Raw genomic sequence first — 18,306 nt, 5'->3', positions numbered from 1 at the left:
ATTAACACTGCAGATCGCCTCTGAAATCATCAGTACCAGCTTCACCATGTTTTGGGTGGAAACCCAGGGAAAAGAAATAGCTTGTTTATGAATGCATGATAGCAGAAATGAAGTGACAGCCTCTGTTTACCATTAATACACATTCATCACACACACACACACACACACACACACACACACACACACACACAATAAGCCTTTAGCCTTTACTCAAATCCTTTACCTTGTGATGGAAGTGGCTTGTTTCTACTGTTTAATGGATGTGTTCATTTGTTCTTGAGTGTATATAATTGGGACTTTCTTACTTACTTCCTCCTAGTGCTGCCCTCTACTGGGTGGATAAGAGAGTATGATTTTGCCCTGCACGCCTCCTTTCTCACCTTCCCTTGATAATTGTCAGATTTTGAAGTTAATTGAATTCATTTGGCTAATTACTTCAGCATGCAAATATTAGGGCATTTGTGTCTGTAAGGATGTCTTTGCCCATCCTTTAGGTTATCCTATAGGATAACCTTCTTAGGTTATACTGAGTTGGGAGCCTCTAGGGCAGTCATGATTGACATTGTCAAGTAATTCTTGACTGCTGTTTCTAGAATCTCTAACAGGTACCCATGCCACAGTTGAAGTCAGGAGTTCAGTAGTGCCATTTCAAAAGCCATCTGCCATTATGTTGCTATTGAAATATGTACGCTACCAGAACTGTGGCTGTCTGGCACTTGTATGTATATTGAATGAACAGAATGAATAGAATAACTTGCCTAGGCACTCATGTGCAAAGAAAATTCTTCTCTACACTGGACCCAGAGTATTTGGAGCATACTGCTGCCTTCCTACCACCATCATACTTTGAAAGGAGTGAAATAGTTTTCCATTTATAATGAATGCTGTTGTTACTATGTAACTTTGTCCTTTAGGTCAGTTCTAATTCTTGGGTTTTTACAACCTTATAGACTATGACATAAAATGATGTGGAACCTCTTTTATTGGTCAAACTCTTCACTGAATGAATTTTAATGACTTTTATTTCTATAAGGTACAAACCTAAATTCTTTAGCTTCATAGACAAATGCTTATCTCATCATTTTCTGGACTTCGACATGTTGTGTTTCCGTTGTCCTCACTTCAGTTTATAACTAAATAGTTCAAAGTTTTTCTCATCTCTTTTTGCATGTATTACTCTATATGTTCTAAAGTTCTATGTCTGGTTCCATTACTTTAGGAATGATTATTGATCTTTAAAGTCCATGCTTAAAGAGTTTCTGATGTCCTCAGGTAAATTTATTTATTTCTTTAGTCTCTCACAGAGGCACATGCCTTTGGAACAAATACCTTATTATATTATAGCTGTTTTACTTTCATTTAGTTAGTTTATATTGTTGTCTAGAGTAAAGACTTTCAAACCCTTATATATCCCTAGTGCCTAAAGTTTGTCTGCCTCACGGTAAAAGAAATAGGATAAAGAAATAGGATAAAGGGAAAAGAAATTGAATACCCATTTCTACTTTTTCGCTTACTGATTGTGTATCTTTGCAAAGTTACTTAACCAGTTTCACTTTTGTTCTTTATAAAATGGGGATAATCATAGCATCAATATATTGTGAAAATTTGATGCAATAATGCATGCAAAGAGTCTAACTGTAGGAAGACTCATAGTAGTCAATGGTTTTTCTTGTAGAAGGTATTCAGTACTCTAGAATAGATAAATGTACATATGAGAGTTGCTACTTGTAATACAGTAGTTGAATACCTGCAAAGTTACTTTGTAATGTGTCTCAACTAGATTCCATGCCCACTTGGGCTTTGATTTACTATCACTTCAACAAATGGAGATCCTTCTTCATTACATAGTTAAATGTCCCAAGACATGTTGTGAGTTTTACTTGCAACTTCTATAAAAGAAAAATACTTCCTTGTTCCTTTTTAGATAGTCAGATCTAACCATTCTAACCCTAATCAGCCTTTGCTAAGTGGATGTGTTTAGAGTTGGAAGAATGATGGGAAGCATTGCCTGTGCCAGGAATGCATCTGTGGGTGTGTTTTCATGAGTTTCTTTTTTAGTAATCTTTCAATTTTTATCAAGGCAAAACAATGCAAAGAATAAGCATTTAGTTATCTTTTCCCCTCCATCTGTGAATTCTTTACCTTTGATTCTGTAGCAGCTACAGGGTTTTCTCTAATGTATTTCTTTTCATGCCCATAGAAGTTTCAGATTCATATGCAAGCTGATTCACATGGGGATTGCTTTAACCTCTTTCTTTCTGCCTTCTGTCTGTAGCCTTTTCTTTTAGCATTAATGCCCAAGTTCAAGCCATCTGTCTTGTCTATATCATTATTGTTCCCCAAATAACTCGACATTCTTTTGTATCTCCTCCAGTGCCTAGGAGTCTAGTAAATAAGTTCTTGACACTTGATCAAATTCCAGTTACTTGCCTTCTAACTGATGACACCTACCCACATGGCCTCCTTTGTCTTTGCTCATCTCCCATCTGCTCCCTTCTGTCAAAATAGGTTGACTTTCTCTGATTCCGTGATTTCCTTCTTATACTCTCCCATCTGTCTCCATCTTCTAGGGGATTCTTTAGCAGGTTTTTACTTTTCTAGCTTTCATCTACTATGATGATTTTTTTCTTTATGAAAGAATTTAAAATTTTGTTCCTTTTTTTGGCCAGACCTGGGGCTTGAACTCAGGGCCTGGGCACTGTCCTTGGACACTTTTTGCTTAAGGCTAGTGCTCTGCCACTTGAGCCACAGTGCCATTTCTGGCTTTTTCTGAATATGTGGTACTGCAGAATGGAACCTAGGGCTTCATGCATGCTAAGTGAGAGCACTCTACAACTAGGCTATGCTCTGGCCCCAGTGTCATCTATTCTTATAACTATAAATGCCTCCCCCATATAACTGTGCTTTTAATATTTTATCCATTTGTATTTGAGAATCATGGTAATATTGGGTCTGGAATTTGGTGGATCCAGGTTTGATATTATTACCTGCAACATCTGTGACTTGGGGAACCTTTCTTAAGTCCTCTGAGTTTACTTAATCATCTATAAATAGGACATTTGTAGAGAGCCAACCAACAAATGACAAGTTCTATGTTATTCTATGTTGAGTCTTCTTCACAAACCAGAGACAAGTATATTGTTATGATTTGGTTTTATTATTTGCTTTAAATGTTATCTTGGAATCTAATTTTTTGTATTTATTGTATGAATTAATTTGCATTTTACTGAAAACATTTGAGTTTTAGATATTTTGGTATATATCTTTGCCATATCTTATTGCAAAATAGAAATGAGAAGACTTTAGACTAGCAGAGAGAGGGTTGAACTAAAGATAAATCCAAATAATTAAAAAATTAAAAATGTAAAAATAACAAATATAAAATACATGAGTACAGCTAAGATTGAATACATCTCTGAATATAATATATTTGAAAATTTACTTTTCTTAATAAAAGACAAAGGAGCTCCAATTGGAACTTTAAAAATGTTGTTTACAAGCTGGATATTGGTGGCTTGCTCCTGTAGCCTGTAATTCTAGCTACTCAGGTGGCTGAGATCTAAGGATCATGGTCATGGTCATGATTCTAAGCCAGACCAGGCACTCCAATTGCCATGAAAAGGGGGGAAGTAAAGCTGTGGCCCAAGTAGTAGTAGAGTGCTAGCCTTGAATAAAAAAGCTTAGGGACAGTACCCAAGCCTGGAGATCAAGCACCAGATACACACACACACACACACACACACACACACACACACACACACACACACACACACACACACAAACTATGTTTTCAAATGATACACCTAAATAAATATTTTACAAAAAGATGAAAAATAAAAGGATGGGTCATTAGTGGGAAAAGCAAAGAAAGGACCTTCAAAATTCCTTTGCTTCTTAAAAACAAAGAGAACACTAGAAAATGCTGTTAAAATTAACTTAATCAGACTCATGGAAATTAGACAAAGTAGTGTAGCTGCCCAGAAAAATGTTTATTTAAGAAAAAGCACTGAACTCAGTAAAAACATGAAGTTTTGTGGCATTTTATTTCACTCTGTTCCCTTCTTTCCCAGCTCTGAGGTAGACTTGAAAAAAATCAGAAATCCACATTCAAGGCAAAAAGAGTAGCTATTAAATAAGGGAGAGGCTTATGGGGTTTATAATTCTTCACAATTCCATTTTGATAGAACTACCATTATTTGATCTATTTGCCTATTCCCTGGAGAGTCAGTTTGCAGTTTTCTTCATTTTTAATATATTTTTTATTGTCAGGTTAATGTATAGAGGGGTTACAATTACATTTGTCAGATAGTAGGAACATTACTTCTTGTACATTGATAACCCTTCTCATGTTTTTGTCCCCATTTCTCTCCCCAAAACCCCCTCCCAATCATCTTGTTTCCCCCCTTCCCTTCCCTATTTTAAACAAACAAATAAATGTATATATAATATATCAGGTAACAAAGTCAGATATAGTAGCAACATGAGGATTAAACATAAGGGCAAAAAAGAGAAGAGAAATAATATATAGTATATTAAGAACAACAATACATAAGATAAAGCTCTTATTTCCATATCCTGGAGTTCATTTCATTTAGTCTCACTCCTTGGCATTTACCCAAATGTCCAGAAATAAGGACATGCTAAAGCCACTAGCACAATGATGTTCATTGCAGCATTGTTTACCATAGCTAAGATATGGAACCAACCCAGATGACCCTCAGTAGATGATTGGATCAAGAAGATGTGGTACTTAGACAAAATGGAATTCTATGTTGCCGTGAGAAAGAATGACATTGTTCATTCGTAAGGAAATGGAAAGTCATCTTTATTTTTATCTAACTTGGAGCCTATCCAAAGCAAATGGCTTTTTTATTTGTTTTTGTTTTATTTTTGCTAGATTTTTGTTCAGAACAAATCTCAACAATATTTAATAGTTATTTAAGATTGTTCAAAAGTTTTGGAGAGGAGGTCTTCATAGAGGGCTTTGAAAAGGTCTGAAATAGGTGGGGAGTTTGGCATAGTGGTGGTGTTTGATTAGGAAGCACCAGGCTCTTGAGGTCAAACCCCAGTACTGACTCCCAAAACTCTAAATCTTCCTGGAAATTTAGACTATAGGGATGTCTAGTTCAGTGAACATGGTAACAACTGAGATGATCTTAATACCTTGTCTCTGTCTGACTTTGAGGCTCTGTGCCTGCAGAAAGACTACAACGGAGTTGTCACCTGTTCTGTTGAAAGTGTTGTAACACTTCTCCCTTCCCCATACACACATAGCCATTCTGCAAGATGGGGGCTTGTTGATTTAGACATCTAAAAAAATCTGTTCAATTATCAATGGATCATTAAGTTAACCAGGAAAAAACTTCACATACACTTCTTCATTTGTTTCTCCTCAATCCTTCACTCATTTGACTCTTTCCTTTACCATTAATGCTCCATGGTTGTCTTTCAATACATATAATTAAAATTTGGTTTTTAAGGCTAAAATAAATACAATAACTAAAGATGTAAGTATCATTATTATAGCTTCATTTTTTAAAATAAGGAAATAATGCCTGGAGGGGCTATATAACATTGTTTTTCTTTTCCAGTCTTCGGGCTTGAACTCAGGGCCTGAGCACTGTCCTTGGGCTTTCTCAAGGCTAGAGTTCTACCACTTGAGCCAAAACACTATTTCTGGCTTTTTTATATGTATGTGGTATTGAGGAATCAAACCTGTGCATGCTAGGCAAGAACTCTACCACTAGGCCAAACTCCCGGCCCTACGTGATTTTTCAAGACCTTATGACCAGCAAATGGACAACAAAATTTGTACAATTTCTTCTTCCTCCTCCTCCTCCTCCTCCTCCTCCTCCTCCTCCTCCTCCTCCTCCTCCTCCTCCTCCTCCTCATCCTCCTCATCCTTCTTCTTCTTCTGGCACTCATGGTATTTAAACCCTGGGCTTGGACACTGTCCTTGAGCTCTTTAGCTCAAGGCTACTGCCCTACCCCTTGAGACGCAGGGCCACTGAAGAACAAAATTTCAACTCTGACTTCAAAGGCTCAAACATCTAAAGCTCTCAACAACTGCACTGTTGCTTGTTCCCTCCCTCCCTCCTTCCTTCCCTCCCTCCTTCATTTCTCTTTCTCTTTGTGTGCTTGTCTGTCCTGGGCTTGAACTCAGGCCTGGTGCTGTCCCTCAGCTTTTTGTTCAAGGTTAATGCCCATCCATGTGAACCATGGCTCTGCTTCCTGATTTTTGATGGTTAATTGGAGATTAGACTTTCATGGACTTTCCTGCCCAGGCTGGCTTTGAACCAAGATCTTCAGATCTCTGCCTCTTGAAAAGGATTATAGGAATAGGCCAACAGCACGTGGCACATTTCTAAAGTATCCTGTGACTGCTGGTCAGTTTTTTTTCAGATTTTGATTCTGAAGACAGTTTTTGTTGGTCCTTGTCAGTATGAATTCTGGTACTTCCATAGATCATGTTTCATTTGATTATGATTGTAGGAATTTCTTAGTGTATTTGTACTGTGAAAAAAGATCTGAGCCAATTTAGATGTAAGATGCACAGTGTATCAAAAGTAGGGGTTCTGGGCCAGGAGTTTGGCCTAGAGTGCTTGTCTCACATGCACAAAACCCGGGTTCAATTTCTTGGTACCACATACATAGGAAAAAAAAAAAAGCTGGAAGTGGTACTGTGGCTCAAGTGGTAACTGCTAGAAAAGCCCAAGGACAGTGCACAGGCCCTGAATTCAAGCCCGAAGACTGGAAAAAAATTAAAGTAGGGGTTCTAGCCACACTTGACAGGGGGGAAGGCAGATATATTCTGTGAAAGCCATGTTTCTGACTGGGGCAGTATTGTGATATAAACTAGGATACCTTTAAACTTCAACCTTCCTGTCACTAGACAGAAAAGAAAGCTTGATTCTTTCCAGTTTCTACCCAATGTTAACATGGCACGCATGCCTTTGATGGCTAAGATGGCCATTTCTGTTACAATGAGGACATATAGCAAAGTAGAAGCAGTCTTCCAGTTCAAGACTCTAGTTCAGACCTGCACCATTTATAACACACACATGCACATACGTGCATGCCCAAATGCACGCACGTGCACGCACACACACACACACACACACTACACTGCTATATTTTGAAGGATCAATTATGACTCTATGTTAAGAAGAGAACTATTTTTTAATGCTTAAAGCATATATGTTCATGAGAGAGAAGGTGGAAAGTTGATAGATTCCATAGTTGAACATAGTTTCTTATGGGTGATATACTTTGTAACCTATGTATTCTGGGATAGATGCTGTAATTCACCAGTGATAGGATCTCACTCAGTTACTAGCTGTCTCAGTTTTCCTAGTATCTAGGAGTCACCAAGAATACAAAAGTTTGCAGTGCTAAACTTGGGAAATTCCCAGGAAAATTAAAATGAGTCATTTATTCTACCTATCCCCAAGGAGCTTAAAGGTGAAAATGACATTCATACAAATATCTAGTCACAGTATAGTGTGATATGTGAAATCATAAAAGCAATAATGATAGTTATTTAGAATAATGGAATAATGTCTTTCTTAGTCTACTCTGATAGTTACAACAAGCATGAACTGAGTATTATAAGTCCGAGAAAGGTAAGACCAAGATGCATACAGATTCAGTGTCTGGTAAGAGCTACTTTCTGGTTCATAAAGTGTTCTTGATGTGGCCTCAGGTGGCACAAGAGGCTAGCTAGCTCTCTGGGTCTCTTTTACAAAAAGTACTAATCCTTAGGCAGGATGGCTCTGCAATCCTGATCCTGTCATTTGCCAAGAGCCTCATGTCCTTATACCATCAACCTGAGGGTTGGGATCTCAGTATATGGATTTTTGAGGGGACTTCAGCAGCTAGACCATTGCAGTTCTTTTACAGGTATCAACTTCTTTATACCAGCTTTTTATTGCCTTCATTTTGTGTAATAAGAAAAGGAGGTATTAAAGGGCAAATCTTGGTTTCAAATGCAGGTGATATTAGTCTATTTCTGAGTTTTTAACCTCTAAATACTCCTTCCCAAATGTCTAAGACATAGAAGTAGCACAAAAGAATGAACAGTTGACCTTGTGGGTGACAGGAGAATAAACTTTTAACTTACACATAGTAAGGGACCATCAGATATTTAAGTGATGGATATAGATTGTACATTGTAGTCCTATACTGAAATACCACAATGTACCCCTGAAATATGTATAATAATTATGTGCCGATTACAAGTAAAAATACATATTTTACAAAGCTTACATTCGAAGTTCTACAGAATTCCTCCAGAAGAAAATAGAGGAGTATTTGAAAGTGTATGGGCATAGTGAATAGCAAGGAATAACCAATTATGAATCACTTGCAAAAACCTTATGAGAACTAGGTTATGTCAACTACGGCTTGTGGCAATAGGAATGGATAGAATAGTCTGAACAGGTTTAAATGAAAAAGGAGTAAAATGGACCAAACATGGGTATTGCATAGAAAAGATTAGCAAACCTAAGAATAAATTCTATGAGACTTATTGATCAACTAGGTAGATGATGATTCTACCACTGATTTTTTTTTTGCCAGTCCTGGGCTTGAGCTCAGGGCCTGAGCACTGGCCTTGGACTTTCTCAAGGCTAGAGCTCTACCACTTGAGCCTCAGCACCACTTCCAGCTTTTTTTTCTATATATCAGGTACCAAGGAATCGAACCCGGGTCTTCATGCATGCTAGGCAAGCACTTTAACCACTAGGCCAAACTCCTGGCCCCTCTACCACTGATTTTGTTTTGAATAAAGGGGATGTAGGATGACCCATGAGTTTGAGAAGTATGAGTTTGGTGTTCACATGGGACTCTCAAGGGCTTTAAAAAACGCTGTCTAATCCAAGGATTCTATAGAAAGAAGGCAATAGCTGGCCCTAAATGCTGCTTACTTTTCTGTCCAAGAGTGGAATAATTATAAAAGAAATTCTTAGAATTAGATATTAGAAGAGAAAGCAGCATAGTTAATATAATGCAATAATCATAATCAAGCAACCATGACAGATATAAATACATAAGCATAAATATCCTTTGGGATGTCCTTGAGGTAAAATAAATTTAATGAACTCACTTGTGACAGTGTATCAGTTGTGTAAGTTGTTATTCTTTCTAAGAATCAGTATATTTTCTAAAAGGCAGCCCTGTGTGTGTGTGTGTGTGTGTGTGAGAGAGAGAGAGAGAGAGAGAGAGAGAGAGAGAGAGAGAGAGAGAGAGAGAGAGAGAGAGAGAGAGAGAGAGAGAGGAGAGAGGAGAGAGAGAGAAAGAGAGAGAGAATGAATAAGAGAATATCTTGGGATTTAAAGTCAAAGCTTGAATTGCTGTCCCTGACTGAGCTTTTGTGTTAGAACTCTACTATTTGAGAAGCAGTCCCACTTCTGGCTTTTTGGTGATTAACTGGAGATAAGAGTCTTATAGACTTTCCTTCCTTGGCTGGCTTTGAATCACACACGGTGTGACTATTCTTCTGAGTGTTTCATATCCCTTAGATGAGGGACAGAGCACATAGTCCCATGTCTCCATATAACTCTAGTTTGTGGGCTTCTGTTGCATAGTTCTTGTACTAGAATGCATGGACAATGACTAGTTACTGAGTCCACCTCTAACAAAGAGCTTATGTTTCATGAATATATTAACTGAGCTTAGCATATCTTTGAAAAAATGAAGGAATGGACGGAATGAAGGGATGGAGATCCAGGAAATTTCCAAAGACATGAACTTAGTCTGAGAACCAGCAAAACTGCCATACCATACTGACATCTCACCTGTTATCTAACCAGTAGACAATTCTGTCTCCTTCTTGATGTAACATCTTTAGTTGTAAAATAGCCAAATCACTTGAGGGAATGCTCCTTCTCTGTGATTGAGTGGTCTGGGGATTCTTTCTACTAGGCAAAACTTCACCCATCCCTCAGATTTCCTGACTTTGGTTTTTATTTAGAGAATCATGCTGTTCACTGTTCTAACATCATCCATCTTTGTCAGTAACTAAGGCCCCCAACTTCATCTGAAAGGCAGTGATATACAGCAGACAGAGTGCATCAAAGACATTATACTCGATCACATTTATGTTGACTCTGAATTCATCAGAGATAGATTAATACTGCCATAAAGCCTTGAAGTAGCCAGACAAATAAGACTAAGGAGACTGGCTGAGAAAGTGTAGGAAGTGCAATGTTTTTCTCTCTGCCTTTTCTTCCTCTGTAGAGGTCAGCTTATATCTTATTAGGAAATGAATATAGGGATCTTTGGAATCTTACCACAGAAACAAGCTCATCCTTGATTTTCCATTAGTCCTGTCTGTAGCCTAACCAGGCCACAACCCAACACAGGTGGTAATGAGTAGGATATTTTTAACAGCCCAATTTGGAACCAATGCATCTTTCCAGCCATCCATCTTTATGGACTAAAGAAAAGATTTAGGAACATAAATGGAAAAATGGCAATGGATAAAGCAAGAGTTCGAAGGTGTGTCCACTGTACTCCGGTGTCAGTCCCTCACTATTACCATCAAAGTGACATGCTCACACAGGATGGACAGAGTGCTGACATTGTACTTTGCTGCTTAGTCTGAAGCTAGCAGTATCCTGGATTTATATTCAGGATTTTTAGCCTGATGGAATTTATCTTTACCTGATCCAATGAGTCTTATAGGCATTTTGGAACCTCACTGAAATTGATTTTATGCAACAAAAATAATCATAGTTAATGGTAATATAACTAAGCATACTACAAAGAGAATGCCCACTTATCACAAATGGGGCTTCTATATCCACCTCCTTGTGGCTGCACAAAGATGTGTATTTGCTATTGCAGACCACTGTTGTGTGTGTGTGGTTGCCTTCTTCACGGACTGCCTGCAGCTAACTTTGGAAGATACAGATTTTTTTGTATCATTTAAACTGCAGCAACACAAAACACGTTAAAAACATCATCAGAGACTAAGAAATTCCCACATTCACATAAAGAAAAGAGGATAATAAATCTGACTTACCAGTTTAGGTTTTTCGGGGCAACAGAGAAATAAGTTGTTGGTAATTGCCCTGTCCTTTCATTCAATAAATCACATTGGCTCTGCTTTCTTCTGTAGCTCAGCCTCTGTGCGAAGCAAGCAAGCCTCCTTCCTATTCTGTGCAAAAAATAAAATACGAACAGGATCACTATAGACAAGCTGAATTCCATGAACTCTAAGTTATCCTACATGCAAAACAGAGGAGCAGATGATACACAGAGAGAAGAAGAGAGAAGGAAGTGGTTTGTCTCAGTATTTAGGTATATTTTTGGCACTGCAGCCCTTGGAGGGCTTAATTTCTCAAGCTTGCATTTGTAATAAAAGGATGTCATGACTTCAGTGTGTGTTTAGCTTACTGTATTTGTGGGGACCATTTGGAATAGCATGCAGGGAAAATAATACTGAATTGGAACTGTCACTCATGGGTAAGGAAAGGGTCAACACAGTTTTGCAATGTATCAGTAGCAGGGGAAAAATTATCACTGGGTGTCCAAGAGCTTATTTAGCAGTGTATGACTACAGCTCTTCTGGGACTAGACATCCCCTTCTTTGACCCCCACAGCTGCCTAGGACCAGAATCCCACAGGTAGAAGCCACATTTCCCTTTTCCTAAGGAAACTAAGCTGTCCCTTACATGTTCCCAGCAAGAGTGACAGCCACCTTAGGAAAGGTCTAGATCACATTCCAGTCTGCTGAGCCTGAGCTCTGGTTTTGTCTGAGAAAATAGTCAACAGTCATGGAACTTAGGATACCAGGAAGTTTGGTTACAGGAGAAAAATTCCAGTGTTTTTCCTGTGATTGCTACATACTGGTACACCTGGCTCCACTCATATTGGTATGCTTTTCATGCAAAGTAAGTTTTCTAGAAAGCCTTATCTGGGTGAATTTTTTATGTTTCTCATGGAAGTGAAGCCTTTAATAACCTTGCAGATGCTGATTATGCCAGAGAGGCCTTGCTGATGGAGCAGATATATGAGTATAATACATACACAAACATGAACACACAAACACATATACATACAGATACATCATATACACAAGCATAGATACACGTGCACAGTGCAACACATACACACATTCAGCACACAGAGACATTCATACATACATTCATGTACACACATATGCATACACATGAATATATAAAGAAAAACATATACATACATACTATAAATACATATATACACCCAAACAGATACGTATACACAGATAGGCACATACACACCCATACGTACATGCAGGCATACAAACCTATGCATGGTTATATGCACATGGATGGATATATGTAATCTACATATATACATATATTTACATACCCCTGATATAACATTAAGGACATTTCCAAAGCTCTATATACTCTGCCAAATGAAGATTTGATTGCTATAATAACTTCAGAAATAAGCTTGGACTCCTATTTGGCACCTAGTCTGGTCTGTTTTTTATGTCTGGAGCCAAATCAACCCCTAATGCTTGAATGTGACTTTGGCAAATCAGGAAAGTCTTGTGGTCATAAGCAACCTTTGGCCTGGTAATTACCTAGAATATTAGGGATAACATCTTATTTTCCTGAAAATCTTCATTTCTAGACACATGGATCATCTTCCAGCCCCTGCAGCTTACTGGCTTCCCTCAGTGGCTGTTCCTGAACAAGAGCTGGGCTCTGATGCAGAATTACATCTCAGAAAATCGGGGTGTCTTAAAGGATGATCTCTGTTTAGCTTTTCACAATTGTCTCACTTTTTCTACTCACATTAGAAAGGCAAAATCAGAAATGTTTTTCCTTCCTTTCTGTTCTGGACCTAATATGTCTCTATAGCATCACTATGAATAATCCAATTTAAGAATATACATGTCTTTGAGGGTCAGAAGATTATTTTGTTTTTCATCAAGGGTCATCAAAGGGTCATGCTACCCTCCACAGCTTAAGCCTAAATGATTCCCAGGTAAAAAGGTTTACCTTAATGCCAAGGAAAACTGATTTGAATGTAGACTTTCTTACATTCCATCTGTTAGGATAAGCCAGCTGACTTTGAGTAACTCTGTTAAGGCCAGAGACTTTCATGGGAGGTAGGAGTTCAATGTCTCTTGTCATAGTAACAGTAGTTCCAGGAGCAAATACAAAATAAACATCCTAGATACAAAAATCTAAAATCCAAAATGCCACTGAATCCAAAACTTTTTGAATGTTGACATGTCATGGAGTAGAAAGTCACATCAAATTCTTTTAAATTATTTGAAGTATTCCATCTATGTTTCTAGTATACACATACACAAAACATTAATGAATATCATATTTAGGTTTGGGTCCCTTCTTTCAAGGTATCTCTTTATTCAATTATTCCAGAATCCAAAATTTGAAACACTTCTAATTCCAAGGGATTTGGATAAAGAATAATAAATCCACACTCAGGTCTGAGTGAAAATCCAATCCGTAGCAAAGGAGAGTCATTAATACACACATTCACTCTTTAATCTGTTCTTCAGTACACAGTTATTATGTATACTTTAGTGTTACTCAAAGCCTATTGTTGAAATCTAAAATCCTTGACACACCTTAGGAAGATTCTTCACCTTCTGTTCTTGCTGGCCTCAGTAGTCTAAATTTCTCACTACTTTACCAGTTGCACTCAGTGGTGTCACCTTTGCAAATAGCTATCAGTTCTTGTACATGCCAGACTCTATAACACCAGATCTTTGTCTATGATGTTTTTCTGCCTGGAAGCTTAGTCTTCTTTGATAACTTTCTTCATAGCTCATAGCAGAGCATGCTTTTCTCTGCTACAAGGTCTGGGGTACAGGAGTAGCTGACACTTTTACATCATTATGTCTACTACACTGTATTGTACTAGTTTAGCACCAGTCATCCTTTTACATAAGCATTTTAAGTGCAGTCTCTTATTTACTGCTATATTTCCAGAATCGGCAGCGCTCCTGGCATGTGGGAGATATTTAATAAATATTTAGTGCTTTTTTTAAGTGCTTAGCATGTGCTGATTGAATGAATGAGTAAACCATCTCAAAGATTAATGGAGATCTCAGAATTGAAAGAAGCTTGAAGTTTTCTTGGTATGGCTGACTTCTTTTTTTCCCGTGTTTTTATTGTAATTGATAGAAGGGTTACATTATGTTCACCAGATAGAAGGTGCATTACTTCACAAACATTGATATCCTTTCTCATGTCTTGGTCTCCATTTCCCTCCCCCAACCCCTGCCCCTCATCTTGTTTTCCCCCTTCCCTATCTGATTTCAAATTACCAAATAAGCATATATACAATATATCAGATAACAAGGTGAAATACTGTAACAATATGAGATAATCAGAGGACAGCAAAAGAGATGAGAAATAACATAGTACATTAAGGACAACAATCACTCATTATATGGCTTTTGTTTCTATATCCTGGAGGTCCTTTCATTAGCATCATCCTACATGGCCTTATGTATCTAGGTTTTGCTCTATTGTAAATCTCTGCTAGAAGATCCCAAGATTTCTACTGATTATGACAAATGAGGGAAACCATTGAGCCTATGTTCCTTTGAGTCTGGCTTACTTCACTTAATACGGTTTTTTCTAAGTCTTTCCATTTCCTTACAAATGGGGCAATGTTGTTCTTTCTGACAGCAGCATAGAACTCCATTGTGTATAAATACCACATCTTGTTGATCCAGTCATCAATTGAGGGGCATCTGGGTTGGTTCCATATCTTTGCTATGGTAAAAAGTGCTGCAATGAACATCGTTGTGTCAGTGGATTTAGTATGTCCTTGTTTCTGGACGATTGGGTAAATGCCAAGTAGTAGAATTGCTGGGTCATAGGGGAGTTCTATGTTTAGGCTTTTGAGGAACCGCCACACTGCTTTCCATAATGGTTGATCGGGTTTGCACTCCCACCAACAGTGTAGTAGTGATCCCTCCTGGCCACATCCCCACCAGCAACTGTTATTAGATTTCTTGATCCTGGCTATTCTAACTGGAGTGAGGTGGAATCTTAGAGTTGTTTTGATTTGCATTTCTTTTATGGCCAGAGATCTTGAGCATTTTTTCATTTGTCCATAACCATTCTTATTTCTTCTCCAGAGAAGACTCTCTTTAGTCTCTGGCCCATCTTTTTTTTTTTTTTTTTTTTTTGGGTGAGATTTTTTTTTGCATTTTTTTTCTTGTAATTAGTAAAAGGGTTACATGATATTTGCCAGATAGAAGGTGCATTAATTCACGTACATTGATACCCTTTCACATGTCTTGGTACCCATTTCCCTCCCCCCCACACCCCCCACCCGTCTTGGTTTTCCCCCCTTCCCTATCAAATTTCAAATAACCAAATACAAATAAATTCAATATATCAGATAACAAAGTGAGATACTATAACAATATGAGATAACCAAGGGACAGCAAAGGAGATGAGAGACAACATAGTACATTAAGGACAACAATCATTCGTTATATGGCTTTTGTTTCGATATCCTGGAGGTCCTTTCAATTAGCTTCATACTATATTCTGGCCCATCTTTTAATGGGATGGTTGTTTCTTTGGAGATTTGTTTTGGAGTGAGTCAATTTTTTGAGCTGTTGATATATTTTAGATATGAGGCCTTTGTCCATTGTATGGTTAGTGAAGATCTTCTCCCACTCTGTTAGGCTTTCTAGTTAATTTGCTAGTTATGTCCTTTGCCATAAAGAAGCTCTGCAGTTTAATGCAGTCCCACTTATCCAGACTTTCTCTGATTTGTTGTGTTTCTTGGTCCTTATTAAGAAAGTTTCGACCTGTGCTGAGGAGACCTAGTGTATCTCCTATTTTTTCTTGTAGAGGTTTCAGTGTATCTGCTTTCACCTTATGGTCTTTGATTCATTTAGAGTTAATCCTGGTGCAGGGTGACTAAGAAGGATCTACCTTTAGTTGTCTGCAGGTGCTTAACCAGTTCTACCAGAACCACTTGTTGAAGAGGCTGTCTTTCTTCCATTCTATTTTTTTTTGGCTCCCTTATCAAAGATTAGGTGGCCATAGGCCTGTGGTTTAATATCTGGGTCATCAGTCCTGTTCTTGTGCCAGTACCAAGCTGTTTTGGTCACTATAGCTCTGTAACAGAGTCTAAAGTTTGGTATCGAAATTCCTCCTGCACTGTTCTTTCTGCTAAGAATTGTTTTTGCTGTACAGGGTCTTTTATTATTCCATATGAAATTTTGGATTGCCTCTTCTATTTCTTTAAAGAATGACATCGGGATATTGATGGGTATTGCGTTTAATTTGTATATAGCCCGTGGCAAGATTGCCATTTTGACGATGTTAATTCTTCCAATCCAGGAGCATGGGAGGTTTTTGCATTTCCTAAGTTCTGCTTTAATTTTCTTTTTTAGGGTTTTAAAGTTTTCATCAGAAAGGTCCTTCACATTCTCAGTTAAGTTAATGCCATAGCTGACTTTTCTTAAATGCCATCCACTGAAGTCTGACCTCCACTAACGAGTTCTTTGCTGACCTTAACTCAGACTGATCATACCCTTGTTCTCCCACTCTATTTCTTTTCACAACATATTCTTGCTTTTTGTTTTTCTGCTGTTTCCTAGAGTTTATTTTATCTCTACAAACTTAATATTCTCAACTTCAAGCACAAGCCTGCAATTATCTGATGCTTGATTCATTGAACACCAAACATTTGAACAGAGTGTTAAACGAACGATTGTTGTCTTGTTTTAGGAAAATTACTCTTTTCATTTCTGAGGTAGGGAGAATGGGTCAGATGAGACAGACAGACCTAAAGGGGATTTTGATAATGACTACAGCTCAGACATGGGGCCTAAAAGCAGACTTGCCCTTTCTTTCACTCCCCCCTCCTATCTTACCCCTCCCTCCAGTGTTCTCATTGGGAACACTGAGAATGTTTGTTCCATACTCAGAACTTCCTCTCCACCCAGTTCCACCTCCACATTGATTCACTTGCTTAGGTTTCTTGTGATCGTGCTTCACTGATTAGATTTAAATAGTTTTGAAGAAAGAGATCAAATTTTTACTTTGTCTTTTCCCTTCCTCCTACTTCTAGATCTAGTGCCTTGCAGATAACAACTGCTCAGTAAACATTAAGAAAGAAGACAATTTACTATATGCAAAGCATTGAATGAAGTCCCATGGTAGAGGGGGCACAAGGGAGAATGAGACATCTTTTTGAAGGCAGAAGAGATGTATTTAATGAGATCTGGAACTGAGTACAGCACAAGGTAAAACTGCAAGGTAGAATTAAATAAGTACCATGAAGAAAGATAAGAGCATTGTTCTAAGGGAAAATGAACAAATTATCATTTCTCTCTGAATGCTTAGGGAAGGTTTATAAAAGTTACATTTACATTGGACCACTTTTGAAGATTGAAAAAAGCAAAAACAAAAACAAGGGAAAAAGGTAAGGCGAGTTGCTCAGTGGACTTGGAATGAATGGCCATTGGGTGATATAATGGAATTTGCTTCAAGAAGTAGGCAAAGTGTAAAATAGGGAGGATTTGAATGCTGTGTTAAAGAATGTAGACTGCATGCTCTCCATGGCAGGGATTTGAGCACAAGCCTGTTCCTGTGGTAGAATCAGATCCCTTTGGTCTAGGAAGGATGGACAGTGAACTGAGTGGTGAGAACCCAAAAGTAGGAAGACACAGGTGGTGAGGACTGACATGAACTAAATTAAGGGATGAACGGTGGGACACACTATATGAAGGTAAAACGTACAGGACTTCTCACTAGTATAGGAATAGGAGAGGATGAGCGGGACAGATGAAAAAACATGAAGATAGCTTCAAAGTTTTAGCCAACAAGAGTTCAGTTCTAAGATATCTGTTGTGCTCAGTTGTTTTACTGCTGTATATATATATATATATATATATATGTAATCCATCGTAATATAAAGATGAAACAATGATAAGTTTTAGCTTATGGAATACTAGATGATGGCAATATTCTTGATTTCAAGACATACAAATAGAGATCATTTGGACTATAGTCTGTGCTGTTTCAAGATAGAGAGAAGAGTAGATGGCTAAATCCCTGGAATCAAGATAATGTACCTAGACTTCTCTGATGAGAACTCAGTCCAGGCAGTGATGGCAAGCTGCTTGGGACATTAAGGGTCCTCTGCAGGGGAAATGGGTACTGTTTCCTTGGAAAGAGCAGTTCCCTGTTTAGTATGATAATTTTCAGTCTCTCTTTAGAGTTAACTAGCTCTGTGGACAGAATCAGGTTAGATAATAGGGGTTTGAGGTTGAGTCCTCTATCTGCTCTTTATCCACTGTGTGAC

At 38.0% G+C, this 18,306-nt stretch overlaps 1 protein-coding gene across 1 annotated transcript in view; it reads right to left on the bottom strand.

Annotated features, from left to right (window-relative positions):
- Window positions 1–11,160, bottom strand: part of Ankfn1 (ankyrin repeat and fibronectin type III domain containing 1) — a 158,344-nt gene extending 147,184 nt beyond the window's left edge. Inside the window, exon 1 of the mRNA XM_090351739.1 lies at window positions 11,024–11,160. The gene's annotated coding sequence lies outside the window, so the exon portion shown is untranslated. The remainder of the gene's footprint in view (window positions 1–11,023) is intronic.
- Window positions 11,161–18,306: the final 7,146 nt, after the last annotated feature.

The sequence above is a fragment of the Megascapheus bottae genome, chromosome 17, assembly GCF_031878675.1.
Source record: "Megascapheus bottae isolate mThoBot1 chromosome 17, mThoBot2.hap1, whole genome shotgun sequence".
Lineage (NCBI taxonomy): Eukaryota > Metazoa > Chordata > Mammalia > Rodentia > Geomyidae > Megascapheus > Megascapheus bottae.
Note: the sequence above shows the minus strand (reverse complement) of the source record. Positions and strands in the feature narration are given on the sequence as shown.